Source organism: Heterodontus francisci, chromosome 22 (genome assembly GCF_036365525.1).
Source record: "Heterodontus francisci isolate sHetFra1 chromosome 22, sHetFra1.hap1, whole genome shotgun sequence".
Taxonomy (NCBI): Eukaryota; Metazoa; Chordata; class Chondrichthyes; order Heterodontiformes; family Heterodontidae; genus Heterodontus; species Heterodontus francisci.
The window spans coordinates 63,245,482-63,250,889 of NC_090392.1; the positions used below are offsets into that span (position 1 = coordinate 63,245,482).

General features: G+C 53.6%; 1 pseudogene; it reads left to right on the plus strand.

The window, feature by feature from the left end:
- Positions 1 to 719: 719 nt before the first annotated feature.
- LOC137381677 (U2 spliceosomal RNA) lies at positions 720 to 828 on the plus strand (annotated as a pseudogene).
- The last annotated feature ends 4,580 nt before the right edge of the window (positions 829 to 5,408 follow it).

Sequence of the window (5,408 nt, forward strand, 5' to 3'; positions counted from 1 at the left end):
GCGCAGGAGTGGGGTATGGGCCAGACCTGCGCCACGTAGAGCAACAACGTGAGCGCCTCGCACCTGATGACCAGGTTCTTACCCACAATGGAGAGAGATCGCTGCCCCCACATGCCCAACTTTTGTCGTACCTTGGCTACTCGCTCCTCCCATGTTTTGGTGCACGCCCCGGCCCTTCCGAACCATATCCCCAGCACCTTCAGGTAATCTGACCTGACGGTGAAGGGGACAAAGGATCGGTCAGCCCAGTTCCCAAAGAACATGGCCTCGCTCTTGCCGTGGTTAACTTTGGCTCCCGAGGCCAGTTCGAACTGGTCGCAGATGCTCATCAGTCTGCGCACGGACAGCGGATCCGAGCAGAAGACGGCGAAGTCATCCATGTACAGGGAGGTTTTGACCTGAGTGCCTCCGCTGCCTGGGATTGTCACCCCTCTTATGCTCGCATCCTTCCTAATAGACTCAGCAAAGGGTTCAATACAGCAAACAAACAAGACCGGGGAAAGAGGACAGCCCTGTCTGACTCCAGATTTGATCGGGAAACTTTCAGATTCCCACCCGTTGATTGACACTGCGCTACTGATGTTTGTGTAGAGCAGTTGGATCCAATTGCAGATTCCCTCCCCAAACCCCATTTTGGAAAGCACGTCCATCATGTAGGTGTGCGATATCCTGTCAAAAGCCTTCTCCTGGTCCAGGCTGATGAGGCAGGTGTCCACCCTCCTCCTTCTCGGCCTTTTGGCTAAGATCAAGTGTAGTATCTGTTCTTATCAGTGCTTATTTGATTGAGAAGAGACCATGATCATTGCCTTTTGATCCTGGGGAAGCTTTGAGTAAAATGGCTATAACCAATTTTCGAGCTTCGGGCCAGGGAGTGCGCAACACCGTTCGGGTGGTCGTGAAGGACAAGGAAGGAGATGCACCGGTCGATCGCACCTTCTTCATCAAGAAAATTCTATTCGATTGCTGCGGATTTCAAGCGACGGACGTCTTCTGCCTGCAGGATTTCCCCAGCAGTGGATACTTCGACGTGACGTTCCGGAACGTGGCGGGATGCATCAAGTTCCTGAAGGCGTTCAAGGAGAAAGGGGACCGGGCGCCACTGTCGATCCTCACAGCGGAGCCGCTCTTCACGCTTCCGTCACAACGGGACCGGGTGGTGACCATTCACCTCTACAACCCCCATGTTCCGGTGGTGGATGTACTCACCTTTCTCGCCAGGTACGTCGAGGTGGCCGGCAGCAGCACTGATGTCAAGGACCCCTTTGGGATCTGGACCAGCAAGCGGCAGGTCAAGGTGACCTTGAAGGTAGATCCCAGTGGAGCCATCATCCACCCTCCCTCCAGCTTCGCTATCGGGGGAAGTCGAGGCTTCTTGGTCTACGCTGGGCAGCCCAGAGTTTGCCGCACCTGTGGCAAATCTGGTCACATGGCAGCCAACTGCAGCACGGTTGTTTGCAAGAACTGCAAGGAGGAAGGCCATCAGACCAAGGACTGTAAGCAGACTAAGTGTTGCAACTTGTGCGGTGCGGCAGGCCATCTCTACAAGACTTGTCCCAAACGTTGCCTCAGCTATGCTCAGGCGGCAAGGTCCAAGGAAAGGCCGGGAGAAGGTTCGACGAAGGCGTCCGTTGTTCGAAAGGGGACCAGCAACCTTCTCCGCAGTGAGGAACTTCAACCTGAGAAGGAAGGGGAGGCGGCTGAAACCAACGACCCAGCACCTACCCAGCGCCCAGAAACCCCCCCTCCACAGACAGAATCAATGGAGGAGGAGGCAGCAGATGGACAAACAGGTCAGTGGCAAGTGGTCCAGAGGAAAACCACAAAGAAAAAACATCCCAAAGCCACCACCCAAACCAGTGGCAAGAGGAGGCTCTCTTCTGAATCAGACTGCAACAACTCCTCTTCACTGGACGGGGAAATGCTGGAACGACAGCCCCTTCAAAAGAGGCGGCAGAACTCCGAGATGGATGATAAAGCATCTCAGCCCCCGGGCACTGGAAGCTGTGATGGGCCCAGCGTGCCCCAACCCCAATGCCCCACACGTAACGAAGTGGCCAACGCATCTCAGCTCTGCGACACCGGGAGCAAAGACACGTCTGGCGCACCTGAGCTCCGGGAGACCGGGAGCTGTGATGTTTTCGAGGAGGAACAGATGGAAGCAGCTGAGGACAACCCAATCCTCTCTGCCTACAAGACCCCCCCGATGTCACCCGAGCGGCACAAACCCTGCATGAAAAATCAGGAGGGGTTTCTGAGCCCAACCAACGTGAAACTGCTTGCGCATACGATGGGTATGCAGGAACATCCCGAAGGGGAAGGACTGGGACTAGCGAGGACAAATGGTATGGGAAGCAACAACTAATTTTTAGTAAAAAATGGGTGTAAGAATTGCTTCCATTAATGTGCGTAGCATTAAATCGACTACGCGATGTGTTTCAACCTTGGATTACCTTGCCAAGGTCAAAGCTGACCTACTGTTTCTGCAGGAGTGTGGAATACCACACCTCAGCACCTACAGGCAGTGGTCGCGATGGTGGTCCCACGGGCCATCGATCTGGTCGGGGGGTAATGACTGCCGTTCCTCCGGCCTGGGTATTCTGCTGCGGGGAGGTAACTTCACCATCTCCGAAGTTAAGGAGGTGGTGGGCGGCCGCCTCCTCGTAGCAGACGTGATGTACAACAACGCTCCGCTCCGGTTGATCAACGTGTACGCCCCGGTACAACGCAGCGAGCGGCTGACCGTCTTCCAGCAGCTCCCACTGCTGCTGGCGACGTCCAGGCCGGTCATCCTAGGCGGTGACTTCAACTGCATCATCGATGCGGCTGGACGATCCGGCAGTGACGACAGCAAACTGGACGCTACGTCCAGATTCCTCATAGAAACAGTTAAGGATGCCAAACTGCACGACGTCTTCAGCAAACCTGCAGACGGAGCGCAGCGCAGATACACATGGTCAAGATCGGACGGGTCTGCCCGTTCCAGGATTGACTTCCTGTTTGTTTCCCGTGCTGTCACGGTCGGATCCACCGACGTCAAGCCGGTGTTCTTCTCCGACCACTGCCTCTTACTGGCCGACTGTCACTTACAGGACGACCAGCGGGTTGGCAGAGGGACGTGGAAGCTCAATGCGACACTGCTGACCCCAGAGAACGTTGAGGAACTCAAAAGGGATTACAAAGGTTGGAGGACCGTGAAACCCCTCTTTGAGTCTCCAGTTCACTGGTGGGAAGCGATTAAGGAGAACATCAAGAGGTTCTTCATCCACAAAGGTGTTCAGAAGGCGAGAGAGAGACAGAGGGAACTGTCCCGACTCCAGAAAATTATGCAAAATCTACTCCGGTTGCAGTCAATGGGGGTCGAAGTCAAGGAGGACCTCCAAGAGGTGAAGAGCCAGCAGGCCTCGCTCTTTGCCAAGGAGGCCTCCAAGATCATCTTCCGGTCCAGAGTCCGCTCCATCGAGCAGGATGAGACGTGCTCGCGTTACTTCTTCCAAAAGGTACACAGAGAGAGCTCTGTTATCAGCAGCCTGAAGGAAGAAGATGGCTCGGTAACGTCTTCGCAGTCCGACATACTAAGGATCAGCAAATCCTTTTATGCTGGGCTGTATGACGCGAAGCCCACAGACAGCAGAGCCTCCCAGTCCTTCCTGTCATCTATCACAGAGGTCTTAGATGACAGCAGGAGGGAGGGACTGGACAAGCCGCTAACTCTGGACGAGCTGACAAAGGCCGTCGAGTCTTTCGAGGCGAGTAAAACTCCCGGGAGCGACGTCTTACCGGTCGAGTTGTACTCGGCCCTGTGGGACTGGGTCGGCCCGGACCTGCTGGAAGTATACGAGAGTATGCTCCTGGCCGGTAGCATGTCAGAATCCATGAGAAAAGGCATCATCACCCTCATTTACAAGCAGAAGGGGGAGAGGGTAGAAATCAGAAATTGGCGGCCCATCTCACTGCTTAATGTTGATTACAAGATTCTGTCCAAAGTCATAGCCAGTCGAGTCAAGTCTGCTCTGGAGCTGGTGATTCACCCCGATCAGACCTGTACTGTACCCGGCAGGAAGATCTCTGATAGCCTCGCGCTACTCAGGGATACGATCGCCTACGTACGGGAAAGGGAGGATAAAAGATCAAGGAACAGAAACTCTGATTTGGCAGGGTTGGCAAAATCTGTACTGGTAATGTCTGGCAGCCCAGATCAAGCTGGTCCACCATACACTGAGCTGACTGGCTAATTTGGTGAGACCAGCTCATTTGAATAATTACCATATGCTACTGATGCAGCTTGCTTTAGTTGCAGTAGCTGGGTTAATGGAGTTGCTGTTGGAATTTAAAGGGATATGTCCACTCAAAGGTTAGTAGCTGCATATGAAACCAAATATTGTTTCAACTTTTCAACAGCTTCAAAATGGATTTTAAATATTTGTCAATCAATGCTGATGCTAAGGAGGGGCAGAAGTGCCAGACAAAAATGAAATGAAAGGAAACCCAATAGAGGCATATGAGACAGAATACATGGGCAAGTGAAGAAGCAGCTCTGTGCCAGGATATCACACACCTACATGATGGATGTGCTCTCCAAAATGAGGTTTGGGGAGGGAATCTGCAATTGGATCAAACTGCTCGACACAAACATCAGTAGCGCAGTCTCAATCAATGGGTGGGAATCAGGAAGTTTCCCGATCCAATCTGGAGTCAGACAGGGCTGTCCTCTCTCCCCTGCCATGTTTGTTTGCTGAATTGAACCCTTTGCTGAGTCAATTAGGAAGGATGCGGACATAAGAGAGGTGACAATCCCAGGCAGCAGAGGCACTCAGGTTAAAACCTCCCTGTACATGGACGACGTCACCGTCTTCTGTTCGAATCCGCCGTCCGTTCGCAGACTGATGAGCATCTGCGACCAGTTCGAACTGGCCTCGGGAGCCAAAGTTAACCACGGCAAGAGCGAGGCCATGTTCTTTGGGAACTGGGCTGACCGTTCCTTTGTCCCCTTCACCGTCAGGTCAGACTACCTGAAGGTGCTGGGGATATGGTTCAGAAGGGCCGGGGCGTGCACCAAAACCTGGAGGGAGAGAGTAGCCAGGGTACAACACAAGCTGAGCATGTGGGAGCAGCGATCTCTCTCCATTGTGGGTAAGAACCTGGTCATCAGGAGCGAGGCGCTCATGTTGTTGCTGTATGTACCCCACTCCTGCGCTGTGGCAGTCACCCCGAGCCATTTTTCGCTTCATCTGGAGATCCAAAATGGACCAGGTCCAGAGGAACACGATGTTCAAACCTCTGGATAAGGGAAGGAAAAATGTACCCAATGTCGCCCTCATCCTGATGACCACCTTCATGTGCGGCTGCATCAAGCTGTGCATCGAAGCCCAGTACGCAAACACCAAGTGTCACTACGTGCTGAGGTTCTA